Below are 15,096 nucleotides of genomic sequence, written 5' to 3'. Positions count from 1 at the left end.
CATAGGAATGGGACAATATTTCCAAAGTATTTATTTCCTCTGTCGAAAATTATATCTTGTGTCTGTTAAAATCTGGGACCCAGAAATTACTGCCCAGTCTACCCCAAGACTGGAGTAGTCCTCCTAAAGACAAGCTCTTCTAAATCACTCCCCTGCCCAAAACCCTTTCCATGACTCCCCATGGCCAGCAAGAGATAGCTCAAACTTCCATCCAGCACTGACCTGAAGCCCCTACTCTCTGGACGTGCCTGCATCTTCAACCTCCTCCTCTCTACATCCTCTCTGATCCCTAAATAGATTACCTTCTGACTGCCAACCTCTGAGCATGCTGTTCCCCTGCCTGAGATGGCTGTTTTCACTCTTGCTCCTTGACTATTCTCTGCTCAAGCCCCTGTGAGTCCCTTGTCTGCCCCCAAGATCACTCCTCAGTTCTGGGCCTCCTCAGCAGTCTTCCTGCATTTAAAGCAACTCCACTGTTTTGATTAATTAGTTTCTCTTTCTGGTGACAGCCACATGTGTTTAACTATACTCTCAGGACACACCTCGGTTCCCTATGAATATTTGTGCCTTTGAGCTACAGTTGGCCTGTGGCCCCTTCCAAGCTCTAGTAATTGCAAACACCAGAGGTCACGGTCACAGTAGGCTTCTCTCCAGCAACTACATTTCAGAAGAGGTACCATCCCAACCCTTTTCCCTGTTGTAAGAGTTTTGAGTCTTTTAAATGACCCCACAGGCTTACCTATTTGAACAACTGGCCCCCAGCTGTTGACAAGGTTTGGGAGGTTGTGGAACCTCTGACACCCGTGACCTAACTAGCCAGAGTGGGTCACTGTAGAGTGAGCTTGAGGACCATTCTATTTCTGACACAGGCCTGGCCTTTCTGCTTCTCAATCTGCCAATAAGTGAATGGGCCACATGGACAGCCTGCTTCCCAATGTCAGCCTGCACTCTTTGAAACTGTGACCCAAAGCAAAGTTTTCCTCCTTGAAATTGCCTCCCCATTAAACACACTATAGCTTAGGGTGTCCTTCCCCATTAAACACACTCTGCCCTTCCGCTCCACTGGCCTGATGCCTTCATCTGACCTCTGGGAATTCCTGAGAGGATTCCACACTCCCTCAGACAGAAACAGAAAAGTGCCCTAGGCTTCAAGTTCTAAGTCCTTTCCTCGGAGAACTCTCTCAATGCATAAACCCCAAGGAAGGCTGAGGGAGCTGGGGAGCCGCTGGGCTCAGTGAAGCACGGTCCTCACTATCGCTCCCAGCCAACAGTCATGTTTGCACAGGGTGAGCAGGAGTCAGCCATCCTTGTGAACTAGCTGTTCATGTGGGACAAGATCACAGTAAGAAAGCGCACTGGATCAAAGGTCCAAACCCCTGGGCAAAGCTGGACACTTCACAGGTAGGTGAAGACAGTGCAACACAGAGAGAGAACAGGGATTGGGAGCCAGGAGGAGAGAGACTGAGATGGCAAAAGCCCTTGCTGCCAAGCATTGTAACGAGTTCAAGCCCTAGGGCCCACACAGTGTCTAGAGAGAATCAACTCCTTCAATTGTCCTCTGACAGCCACGCATGTGCCATGGTGCACACAGGTGGACATGCATGTGCATATGTGCATGCACACAAACACAAATACACACAGAGATAAATATAATTTTTTGTTTGGTTGGTTTTTTTTTTTTTCTTCAAGACAGGGTTTCTCTTTGTAGCCCTGACTATTCTGGAACTTCCTCTGTAGACCTGGCTGGCCTCGAATTCATAGAGATCCACCTGCCTCTGCCTCCTAAGTGCTGTGATTAAAGGTGTGCACCACTGCCTAGCAGATATAAATGTAATTTTAAGATTTAAAAAAAAAAAACAAAACATTAAGCCAGGAGGAGTGTGTAGAGGAGAGGAAAACCTCAAGGAGGTCCAAACAGCCAATGAGAGTAAGCAGCTGGTTGAGAAGGAAAGGTTGATCAAGGCTCTGTCCCTGCTGACCACAGCAAGAGCAGGTGCAGACTGCATGGGCTGTCAGGAGGCGGGGAAAACTAGTTAAAACAACCTCATCAAAGATGGTATCTGAGAAGCAAGCAGGAGGAAGGGGAATGCCCATCGGAGGAAGCGAGGTTGGTTTTGGGGTAGCTCTAGGTAGCCATATCTTAGGGGGAGGGAGAAATCTGAGGGGGCATGTAAGATAATGGTGCCCAAAGGATTTCTTAATCCCTGGAACCTGGAGGTATGCCACCTCCCATGGCAAAGGGGACTTTGTGGTCTTGGCCAAGTTCAGGATCCTGAGATGAGATGACTATCCTGGATTATCTAGATTTGATGGTTCATCTTAATAGTCAGCCTGGCTGGGTTTCAGAACCGCTCAGGAAGTGCACCCCTGGGTGTGTCCGTGAGGGCAGCTCTGGAGATGTTCCACTGACTGGGAACAGAGTGACCCTAAGCAGTCCGAGCAGGAGCAGAAAGCCTCCTGAGCATCTTCTCATGCTGGGCACTCAGCTTTTAGTTTCCTGACCTTGGATGCAATATGACCAGCTGCCTCATGCTCAGTCATAAAGGACCATGTCTTTTTTTATTTTCTTCTTCTTGGTTTTTCGAGACAGGGTTTCTCTGTGTAGCCTTGGCTGCCCTGGAACTCACTCTGTAGACCATGCTGGCCTCGAACTCACAGAGATCCACCTGCCTCTGCCTCCTGAGTACTGGGATCAAAGGCTGCACTACCACTGCCCAGCAGGACCACATCTCCTAACCACAGAGAAAATAAAGCCTTCCTTTCTTAAGGTGCTTCTGTTAGGAATTTTATAACAGCAATGAGAAAAAAGTAACATGCCAGTACAACTTAATCACATGGGTCCTTATTAATAAGAGAGGGAGCCCAGAAAGGAGGCAGAGGAAGAAAAACACGGAAGAAACAAATGGATGTGTGGCTCAGGGGAAGACTACTTGCCTAGCATGCACGAGGTCCTGGGTTTCATCTTCAGCATCACAAAAATAAAAAGGAGAATAAAAAGGAAAAGGTAACAGGATGGATTCTTCCTCGTATCTCCAGAAGGGACAAAGTCTTGCCAACACTTTGCTGTTAGCCCAGGTAAATCTAGGAACAACTTCTGAGCCCAGAAATGTACGATAATAAATATGTGTTTACCGCACCTGTCACAGCAGGGATGCGAAACAAACACACGTGTAAAGAGAAATCAAGACAGGGAAGAGAAACAGTCCAAGTGGGGCGTGGGATAACAGTTAACACTTTCTGAGCACTCAGTATGTGCTAAGTTAATCACCTAACATGACTTAATATCCGTGGCATCAGGGTGACAGCATCATCCCTACTCACAGATGAGAAAAGATACCCTTAACAGGCAAAATGATTTCCTGAGACAGAACAGTGACCCAATCCAGGCACCTCAAATCATTTCATCCCAACCCCAGGCTTCCCCATCCTTAGGGATAGTACAGCAATCAGCTGTCTGACCACTGAGGCCAGGCTGATAACTGAGGAGAGGTACAAGCGAGCGAGGAGCTGGCGTGGAAGTAAACCGAGGTCCCGGAAGCCGGCCTCAGCAGGCACAGTGAAGTCCATGAGGGGGCTACCTGCTGGAGATTTGTGGGGGGTGGAGGGAGGAAGGAGAATGAACTGTTTTGGGGTGTCAGCAGAGTAGAGGAGTTAAATCTGGGTTCTCTAGCGCCAGACTGCCTGGCTCCAAAGCCAGCTGGATGGCTCGTGCCTGGTTCTGTGTCTTTTCAGTGAGAATGGCAGCGGTACCAGCCCTGGGGCTGGGAGATAATATATGGGAAGAAGGGCCAGCACCTGGCCTGCCATTGTGTGAGCTATTGTGGAGAAGTAGAAAAGTTTGTGGCTCTCGCCTGCCACCGAGAAAAGGAGCTGGCCTCACACAATAGCCCAGCGTAGCAGCGCGGCCCCAGCTCGGCCATTGTAGTCATTAATTATTCTGATTGCTGTTGATCATTTCCATCTGTTCTCCCGCAGCACTCGGAACAAAACCTCCTTTATCCTCCCCATCACGTGGCACTGGAGTCCATTATTTGCATATCCGTCTCTTTCACTAAATAGAGCGGCTCCTCAAACCTCACTGTTGGCTGGGTGGCTGATTGGTTGGTTGGCTGCAAGGGTGGTGAGGAGTATTAATTATCCCCAACATCTATTCTCCCTTTCTTCCTCAGGAACAGAATCCCATGATTTTAAGCTGGACAGGTGGCCACTCTGGATAATAATTCACTTCCCAATCTCCCTTATAACTAGTAGAGCTAGGCGGCAAAGTTCTAGCCTGTGGGGTGCAAGCAGAACTTTTACAACTTTTAGAAAGTGTTCTTGGAAAGGAAGTGTTCAGTGGGACAGAACTTGCCTAGCACACACAAAGCCATAGTAATGAAAGTGTCATTAAAAGTAGGGTATAGGCCAGTGAGATGGCTTAGTAAAGGTGCCACACCAAACTGAACCACAGGAGGCCACCTCTGACCGCCATGTATGTGGAAGGAAAGAGCCCATTCCCACAAGCTGTCCTCTCTAACTTAGACACACACACACACACACACACACACACACACACACACACACACACAATGTTTGGGGGGAAAAAAGGAAGATTGTAGACTCTATGACTAGACCTCAAACAACTATTTTGGAACACGATATGGATACCATGTGGAGAATGCAGCCTGGGTTCTGAGCCTGTAGGACACCAATCAACCCTTTGGATACCCAAGCAAGCAAGAAAGCAACTTCTGCCATTTTTATGTCACTGTTATTCATGGGTTTTCTGTAACTCACACACAAACCTAATCCTAAAATAACATGAATCTTCAAGGTCTTGAAGTCCAGGACTTAGGTCTGTCCCTCTTTGGTTTTGGACTTGGTAACCATTGCTGTGATCTTCAACAGCGGTAAGCACCAGGTAGGAAATGGCTTCCGCTGTGATTTAACACTCATGTAAAACAATGCGTCATATTTCCTCTCTGGGCCCTTTAACTAGACAGTGGAGCCTCACCCCCCAACCCCCGCCCCCACGCCAATTCTTTCTGCTAACAATGATTGAGTTCCTAGTAATCCTGGAAGTCGTTATCATGGCAACTTCAGGGAGTTGGCCCTTTTGTGGCTCTCTGGGCAGAAATTGGATTGCCCCAAGAGATAGAGTATACAAGGAACATTCAGTACCCACAAACTGGCAAGGGTTTTGCCAGGAGAGTTTGGCAGCAGGGTGGCGGGGGTGGGAGAGGAGTGGGCAGGGGGGAGGGGGAGGAACACGTCAGTGCACCAATCTCTGGAGAAGCTCCTTTCTAAGAGAGCAGCCAAGACTTCAAGCCAGGGTCCAGCAAGGCAGACTTGGAGGTCACAAGGGTCAGTTAAGAACCTCTCCAGACAGCCATGAAGAAGGTGAAATTCTGACATTACAGAAAGTGGACACCATCGTGTTAAGGCAAAATAAGTCAGACTCAAGAAATAGCCCACTCTTCTCAGGTGCAGAATCTAGATGTGTGTGTGTGTGTGTGTGTGTGTGTGTGTGTGTGTGTGTGTGTGTGTGTACACGTGCATGCGTGCGTGTGTGCGTGCATGCATGCGTGTGTCTGTCTGTCTGTCTGCCTGTGTGTGTCCGTGTCTGTGTGTGTCCGTGTCTGCCTGTGTGTGTGTGTGTGTGTGTGTGTGTCTGTGTGTGTGTGTGTGTGATAAAAGAAGAAGAGGGACTATGCAGGAGAAAGAGGTTTAAAGGGAGAAAGACAAGAACAGAGAGGGTAGTAGAGATAAAAGATAAATACCTCAAATCCTCTCACATATGGAACATGATTTAAATATGCACATGTATATATTTACACATACATATGGACAAATATGACATTAAATCAGAGTGGGGACCATTTGAAAGGAGGAAAGGGACAGTTGGAGGAAGAACGAGAGAGTGTAACGGGGGTGTGTGTGTGGTTCATAGAGGCAAGGTACAATGATATACCAGTCTTGAATTAGAAGAGATCTGCCTGTCTCTGCCTCCCCGGTGCTGGGATATAGAATTTTGAGGTCAGCCTGGGTTACATGAGACCCTATTTCAACATAACAAGAATAACAGTAACAAGATCACCTTTTCTTTGGTCCCCCAAGTCCCAGGAATCGCTTTTCTGCATATGCTATTCTCTTTGACCGTGGTCCAGGCATCTGGGTCTGGGAAGACAAGTACAGTAGGAACTTCTAACTGTGTTTTCTATGAAAGTCTAGATGATCCTGAGACTAAGCTTCAAATGGCAGGGATTCATCTGATTCTGCTCACCTTGGTAGCCTGGTACCTACACAGTACTTGACAAGTATAACAGGGATCCAGTAACCTGGTAAGCAAATGGAGAGGGTCAGAGGAGATGGATCTGAGAGATTTGGTCCCAACAACGGGCAACTGGAAGCATCCACAGACAAGCTTCAGAAAGGAGAGGCAATATATCTGAACCCCACCCAAGAAGCTATCAGGGAGTGTACCAACAGATGTTGTTAGTTTTCCATCTATTTGCTTATTCATTTAGTATATACGTGTATGTCACAGTGCAAATATGGAGGTCACAGGACAACTTGCAGGAGGAGCTGGCTTTCTCTTTCCATCATGGGTTCTAGGGATTGGACTCAGGTTGTGAGATTTAATCATAGCAAGCACCCCTCTTCCTGGCTCTGCCCAGCAGTTTTTAAAACCAAAGTATAGACTGGGAAGCAAGAAAGATAAGAATCCAGAAAAATGGGTGGCAGTGGGTAGAGGGAGGCCTGGAAGTCTGCCGAGCAGGGCTATTGGACTCCATGGCTCACCTCTAGGCACCAGCTGGGGCATGGTGTGTGGTGAGTCAGAATTAATGTGCCAGGGACAGAAGGGCTGGCAAGAGCTGTGCAGGTGTATACCAAAGGATGCCTTCAGCAGACAAGCAAGGAAGGCTGGCCAGAGGGATGGGCCAGATCTGCCCTGTCCCCACCTGTCACTCCCTCTGACTGCCCAGTGTGATCACCTGTCCCAGAGACTCAGTTCTTCACCGTCTCTCCTCCAGTCTCTCCTCCAACCCGCTCGCCATCAAGACCTCAGCGCTCACACCACACTCCCTGTCTGCCTTGCCCCGGCTTCCCTTTTCCTTCACATGGCTTCTTCATTAGGTCCTCTTTTCCCTGTGGTGGCCGCTCTCAGCCTCATGGAAGTGACTGATCAATATCGAAGAAGGAATATGGGAAGCCCCCACCCACACCCAAACTCCTAGAAGAGCTGAAGAAAATAAAATCAGAAAGGTGTTTCTGCTCCGCTGCCAGGTTTGGAAATAGGAGACAGCTTCAGGTTCCAGAAACAAAATGCAGTCTTAAAACCTGAGTGGTGAGAGGCCCTGCTAAGCCAAGAAAGCCACAGGAGGGTCAGGCCAGACATATGCGGAAGGCTAGAAGGGAAGGCTGAGGAAGACAGAGAGGAGAAACCCCAAACCTATATACCCTGAGGAGCTAGAGGGAGATCTCCCGCATACAGCCAACAGCCAAAGAGGTCAGCTTTGTAAACATAGACTGAAAAAAAAAAAAAAAAAAAAAAAAACCAGCAACAACAAAAAAAACATGCTAGTGTTTCAGGAAGGCAGCCTGGAAGGAGGATGCTGGGAAATTAGAACATGAAAGATGTTCTATATGGGGATGTGGGGTTCCAGTGTTTTCTACCAGGGAAACACAGAAACTTCAAGCTGAGATATTAATTTCCAAGTGGATCTAAAGTTCCAGTAGTCCCCCATTGAGGAGGAAACAGAGCACCAAGGAGTGGGCAGTGACAGACGCACACACCAGTCATTCAGGCGTGCTTGTAACCCTGCACCATCAGACCACACAGGACACAGGGGCTGATTTAGCCCAGCCCTCTGAAGAACTATAATCAAAACGCTACCCAAGCCTACAAGCAGGCTAGAAAGAGGGAAATGAGATGACGTGGTAAGCATACCTACAATCCCAGCAGATGGGAGACTGAGGCAGGAGGATTGCCGTGTGTTTGAGGCTAACCCTGCCTCAAAATGGCCACTCTCAAAAAAAAAAAAAAAAAAAAAAAAAGCTTCATGAAATATGTTCCCAGAAAAAAATTGAGGGTACATGCTATCAATTTTATGTTGAGACAATGTCTCACTATGTAGCCCTGGATGGCCTGGAACTTGCTACTAACAAGAGGCTAGCCTCAAACTCACAGAAATCCACCTGCCTCTGCCTTTTTGTCCCTTTCTTTTGAAATACAGGCCTTGTTGTTTTTCTAGGCTGGCTTCAAATTCCTGGAGTACTTTTATGAATCTATTTTTCTTTCTTTCTTTTTGAGACAGGGGCACACTATATATCCCTGGATGGCCTAGATTGGGCTATGTGAACCAAGCTGGCCTCCGACTGACAGAGATCTGTATGGCCTTGCTTCCTGATTGCTACCATGCCCTGCCTGTGTGAGATATTTTCCTACACCTCTCTGCCTGAACTTGTGAATTAAACATAACAAGAAAATGGAAGATAAACATTTGGGCATTATAATTTACAAGTCTAATCATATATGAGATACATCACACACATATATTCATCTATTATATGCATGTATGCACGATGGAGAATGTCTCAATAATCTAAGAAATTGGGCTAGAAATACAGCTCAGTGTTGAAGGGCACTAGCTGCTCTTCCAGAGGACCCAGTTTCCAGTCCCAGCACCCAAGGAGCAGTTTACAACCACCTGTCACTCCAGTCCCATGGGTTCCAACCTCCTTTGTCTCTCTCTCTGCCTGCCGCCTTTGGATCAAGATGTAAAGCTTTCAGCTACTGCTCCAGTACCACGCAGACTGGCCAGCCTGCCTGACTGCCTGTCACCATGCTCCCTTCCATGATGCTCATACGCTAACCCGCCTCTGAAACTGTAAGCAAGCCCACAATTAAATGCCGTTTTTTATAAACTGCCTCGGTCACAGTGTCTCTTCTCGGCAAATAGAACAGTGACTGAGACAGCATGGTATTAGGAATGCAAAAATAAAAAATAAAAACCACACAGAGAAAGAACGAACATTCACAACATTATAATAGCAAGAGAAAGGGTTATTTTGTGCCACACATTTTGTAAACTGCCCGTTTATTATACAATGGTTTAAAAATAATGACTCAAGAAGAAAAATAGATTAAAGCAAGAATAGATTAATAGCCACTAAATAAACTAAAGATAACTTAAAAACTTCTTCCCTCCCCCAAAGGCACTAGACTAGAAAGTTGTATAGGCAACCTTTGCTAACTCTTAGGGAAAAGGTCACCTCTGCTTTATAAGACTGTTTCTAAGAACACACACACACACACACACACACACACACAGAGAGAGAGAGAGAGAGAGAGAGAGAGAGAGAGAGAGAGAGAGAGAGAGGTGGCAGGGAAGTTATCAAACTCATGTTAGAAGTCTAGCTTGAGGGCTGGAGAGATGGCGCAGTGATTAAGAGCACTGGCTGCTCTTCCAGAGGACCTGGGTCCAATTCCCAGCAACCACATGGCAGCTCACAACTGTCTGTAACTCCAGTTCTATGGCTTCTGACACCCTCACACAGACACACATGCAGGCAAAACACCAACAAAAGTAAAATTAAAATAATTTTTAAAAAGCCTAGCATGAGCGACATATCTAAGCTGAATAACAACTGAAACAAAATTATGGCACAAGCATAGTGGTACACACCTGTAATCCTAGCACTTGAAAAGGCAAGAAGATCAGAGGCCAAGGCCAACCTGGGCTACAAGACATAGCTAAAAAAAACTGTGGGTCGGCCGGGCGGTGGTGGCGCACGCCTTTAATCCCAGCACTCGGGAGGCAGAGCCAGGTGGATCTCTGTGAGTTCGAGGCCAGCCTAGTCTCCAAAGCGAGTTCCAAGAAAGGTGCAAAGCTACACGTAGAAACCCTGTCTCGGGAAAAAAAAAAAAAAAAAATTGTGGGTCAACATTACAAACACATTAAAATCTTCAAGTAATAACTATTCAAAAATCTAATTATATAAAAACTAATGTAGCAAGACTTATTTTTAAAACTGCTAAAGGGGGTTGGGGATTTAGCTCAGTGGTAGAGCGCTTGCCTAGCAATCGCAAGGACCTGGGTTCGATCCTCAGCTCCAAAAACAAAAAACAAAAAACAAAAAAAACTGCTAAGGCAGCCAAGCATGGTGGCACACTCCTTTAACCTCATCACTCAGGGAGGCAGGGGCAGTCAGATATCTCTGATTTCGAGGCCAGCCTGGTCTACAGAGCGAGTTCCAGGACAGCCAGGGATGTTACACAGAGAAACTCTGCCTTGGTGGGGGTGGGGGGGAGAAAGAAAGAAAGAAAAACTGCTAAGCTCCATACATCCATTTTTGGTTTTGTCATTAGCCAAAAAAGCCCTGACTGTTAGCTGTGTGTTTCCTGTCTTGCACACTGCTTCCTGGGTTACAGACGATACGTCACAGCCTCCCTTGCAGCTAGGTGACTCCATGTGATGCAGTTACAATAAATACAGTATAAGTGAAAGTGTTCCAATTTTCAGGAAGTCTTTTATAAAAGAAGACAGTATCATCCTCCTCTCACCCTCCTTCCAACTGCTAGGAGTATAGATGCAATAAGTATTAATTTTTGAACTTCAATTTCTTTTAACATGAAGTAATACATGAAGGTTAAAGAGCAACAAATGAGAAGGACCCTAGGGTCCTGACCCTGCATTACCTATGTCAAGGCTAGCTGGGTTGTTTGTTTTTTTTTTTAAGTAATACATACACTTGTTTAGGACAATATGGAAGCCCCATTAAAGCCTAATTTAATCTAAGCACACAATAAAATCAAGCAGAGGTTATTCCAAGATTGAAAGACTAGACCAACATGGAAAATTTATTCATATATTATATCACATTCCACATGGAAAAAGAAAGTCTAAGATCATTTCAATAGACTCCCAACATTCAATCAAATTCAAGTTGGATCTTATGTTTTAAAAAAAAATAAAGATAAGGATGTAGCTCAGTGGTAGAGCCTTGCCTGGCTTGTGCAAAGGCCTCAGGTTTTTGTACCAGCACCAGAAAAAAAAAAGGAGGAGGGGGACAAAGGGTTTTCTCTCTCCTTCCTTCCTTCCTTCCTTCCTTCCTTCCTTCCTTCCTTCCTTCCTTCCTTCCTTCTTTCTTTCTTTCCCCTAGACAGGGTTTCTCTGTGTAACAGCCCTGGCTGTCATGGAACTCACTCTGTAGGCCAGGCTGGCCTTGAACACAGAGATCCACCAGCCTCAGCTCCTGAGTGCTGGGATTAAAGATGTGCACCACCAACTGGCTTTCTTTCCTTCTTTCAATAATTACTTACTTTATTGCGTGTTTATGAGTGTTTACTTGAGTGTGCCCGGTGCTCCCAGAGGTCAGACAAGGGCATTAAACTGGAGTAATAGACAGCTGTGAGCTGTCACATGAGTGCAGGGAACTGAACCCGGGTCCTCTGCAAAAACAGCAAGTGCTCTTAACTCCTGAGCCATCTCTCTAGCCCAAGGGTTTTCTTTTTCTTTCTTTCTTTTTTTTTTTCTTTTTTCTTTTTGTTTTTTTTTTTTGAGACAGGGTTTCTCTGTGTAGCTTTGTGCCTTTTCTGGAACTTCCTTTGTAGACCAGGCTGGCCTCAAACTCAGAGAGACCCACCTGCCTCTGCCTCCCGAGTGCTGGGATTACAAGTGTGAGCCACCACCGCCCAGCGGGTTTTCATTTTTTAAAACCCTTAAGAGAGTAAGAATAGAAGAGAATTCCTAAAGGGACAAAAATGGTACCCATCAAAATTTGTTAGAAATATCATCATTATAACTCTATCGTGGGGGCTGGAGAGATGGCTCAGTGATTAGGACACTAGCTGCTCTTCCACAGGACCCAGGTTTGACTCTTAGTTCCCACATGGCAGCTTACAACCATTTGTAACAATAGTGCTAGGGATCCGATGCCCTCTTCTGGCTTCCAGGGGTCCTGCATGCCTGTGGTGTGCAGATACACAAGCAGGCAAAACACCCAGACACATAAAATAAAAATGAAGTGTATCTCAGGCCCAGTAAGATGGCTCAGCAGATAAAGGCTCTTCCTGTTGAGCCTGACATTTGATCTCTGGGACCTACAACATGGAAGAAGAGAGCCAGTTCTTGCGAGTTATCCTCTGATTGTACATGTGCAAGTGTGTGTGTGTGCACACACACACAATCAGGAATTGGATGAGCCCACTACCACTCAACAGGGTACATAATTCAATATATTATTATAAGAAAAAAATTAAACAATGTCTTACTATATACCCCTGCCTGATCTAGAACTCAATATGTAGGTTAGGCTTGGCCTTGAACTCACAAAGGTAGGATCTGCTTGCCTCTGCCTCCTAAGTGCTGGGGTTAAAGGCAATCATCATCACATCCAGCAAAATAATAATAATAATAACATTTAAAATACATATTTGAAAGAAATATCCTAACTTGAAGAAATTAATTAACTACATAGAAAATCCACCACGATTATCAGACAACCTGAGACTTGATAAGGGACCAGCAAGATTGCTGAATACAAAATCAATATCCCAAAACTGAACAGCTCGCATGTACTAGCAGCGGACAGTTATAAATACCATAGGAGAAAGGTCTGATGTCACAGCCAGCAGAGTTCAAAACACCACCCACCACCCTCCTGCATCCTGAAAGTCACCCTGATCTGTTTAATTTCTACTATTTCTTCCCTCAAACTCATTCTCCATCTATTGCCAGGTGTGACATGGTGGCACACTCCTGTCATTCCTGAATTTGGGAACTGGAGGCAGAAGGATCAGGAACTTGGGGTCAGCCTCAGCTACACAAGTGAGCTCTAGGCCAGCTAGGGATATGTGAGACCCCATCTTTAAAAAAAGAAGAAAGTCTCCATTCAGTACTTAATGCTCTTTTGTAAACATAAATTAGAGCGTGTCACACTGTTCCTTTAACCTTTTAATAGCTACTCATCACACATGATTAGAGCCCAGTTCTCTGAGCCTGTGTCCTGCACAACCTGGCCCCGGCCTTCTCCATCTCTCAGCACGTCCACTCCCTCCACACTGGCCACAGGACCCTTCCTCCAGTTCTTAACACATGCCCAAGTCTTTCCACTCCCAGCACGCTATCCCCTTCCCCAAATGCTCGCCCTCAACATCACCCCAGTGTGCTCCTCACTTGCCTACTTGAACTAAGTTCACTTTATCCCTTCTTTTTTATATATACTGTTTATATAGAATATACATATTATACCGTTACACAGAATACTGTTTTTCATTGTGGATTATTTATACCCTGTCTTGATTGCCCTCCAGCTTGTAAGTTCTATGAGGCAAAAGTCTTATCTTTGACAGTTTCCAGAGCATTTGATGAACAGCCCAGGAGCTGCCACATACCAAATGCTCGGAATTATCTGCTGACTGACATCATGGGTGAATGGCTGGGTGGCGATGTGCTCATCGAAGGCCTGCTGCCCCACTTGCAGGACTCTGGCTTGTCTGAAGGAATGAAGGATTACTCTTCAGCAGCCACCCATCTGAACGAGGAGTCATAAAGCCTTCCAGGGAACCAATCAAGACTTGTGGGTTGGCTTAGGAAAGGCATGGAAGTCAGGAAGGAGGGTGGGAGCACAGAACTGTATCTACCCAGGGTTCTGATTTCTCTCCTGGTTTGCAAATGGACTTTGTCACGCAACGCCACTGTTCTGTAATTTTCATGGCATATTAAGGGTTTGGAGGGCAGCAGCTGCTGGAATAAGTCAGGCAACGGGGCAGCTTTTTGCCACCCTAACATCTCAGGAGCATATGGTGCTTCTCGGAGCTACAGTAGTAGAGTGGACAGAAACAGTGACTCCCTAGGAAACCCAGGACTTGACCAGGCACTCAGACAAGGCCAATCCAGGGCTTCCCAGAGACTGCAATATCCCTGGGAGGGTTGGAAAGCCCGGCAAGGTGCCTGGGAACAGCTATCACATCGTTCCCACCATGGATATGGCCTTAATGACTTCGATTGCCATGAAAGCCCTCGGAGCCCTTTGCCAAGAAGGTTCCCTACCACCATACTGGGGGCCGCCAGCCTGTACTGCAGCCTAGAGGACACATAGGGCCACCGTGGCGTTGCCACCTGGTCATTAGTGAAAGTGTCTCCCTACAGGCTTCCCAGAGCAGAGAGGGCTCTTTCCAGGACTCCCTCCAGAGCTCACAATGTTAATTCTTCAGCTGGAAATTAAGGAGGCAATGTTTCTGAGGCCACCTAATGCCAGAATAGTGGCTGCTGGCAATTCTAGTATCTCTGATTCACCACCGATTCAGGCACATAATAGGTACCCCCTACTGGTTAAATGCTTGTGTGAGCCAAGTGAGGAGGAGTTGTTATAACTGCCAGGGACCCATGAGAGGCAATCTTCCTGTTTGTTTGTTTCTTTTGAGCTCATACACTTGTACACCGCAGGATGTAACAAGGGACTGGCAGAATCCTGTTATCCCCGTTAAAGGACAATTGCTGGAGGCCTGCTCGGCACCTACCTACAACCCACCCCCCACCACCCCTTCCCTTCCCCTGACCACTGCACCTCTACCGCAGCCTCTGATGGCCTGCACTGGCAGGAGTTCAAGCACTCTGTGTAGAGTTGATGGCTACCGTGGCAACCCCATCATGTACAACACGTAGCTACTCTGGCTCCCCAGGAAAAAGGCATGGGGAGATAGCTCAGTGGTAAAGCGCTTCTTATGTTCGCATCAGGACCTCAGTTTTACTCTCAGAACCCATGTGAAAAAGCCAGGTATGGTGGCATGTACTTGTCATTCCAGCACTGGGAAGACAGAGGCAGGAGGATTTCCAGGACTCGGTGGCCAGCCAGCCAGTCAGCCTAGCCTCATCCGTGAGCACCAGGCCATTGGGAAACCTTGTCTCAAGAAAACAAGGTGAGATGACTCAGTGGGCAAAAGCGCTTGCCACAAAAGCCTCATAACCTTAGTTTGATTCCCACAAATCATGATGGAAGGTGGAAATCTTCAACATTGGTACCATCGCACCCCACCCCACTCCACCCCCACCCCGCCCCCGCCACACACATGCACATTTTTTTAATTAAAGGGGAGGGAACCTAAAATTG

The 15,096-nt window shown here is 46.6% G+C and overlaps 1 protein-coding gene across 4 annotated transcripts in view; it reads right to left on the bottom strand.

The window, feature by feature from the left end:
- Positions 1-15,096, bottom strand: part of Dlgap3 (DLG associated protein 3) — a 67,918-nt gene that overhangs the window by 5,249 nt on the left and 47,573 nt on the right. The gene's annotated exons all lie outside the window — the stretch shown is intronic.

This window comes from Onychomys torridus, chromosome 2 (assembly GCF_903995425.1).
Source record: "Onychomys torridus chromosome 2, mOncTor1.1, whole genome shotgun sequence".
Classification (NCBI taxonomy): Eukaryota; Metazoa; Chordata; class Mammalia; order Rodentia; family Cricetidae; genus Onychomys; species Onychomys torridus.
This window is presented reverse-complemented; position numbering and strand designations above follow the sequence as displayed.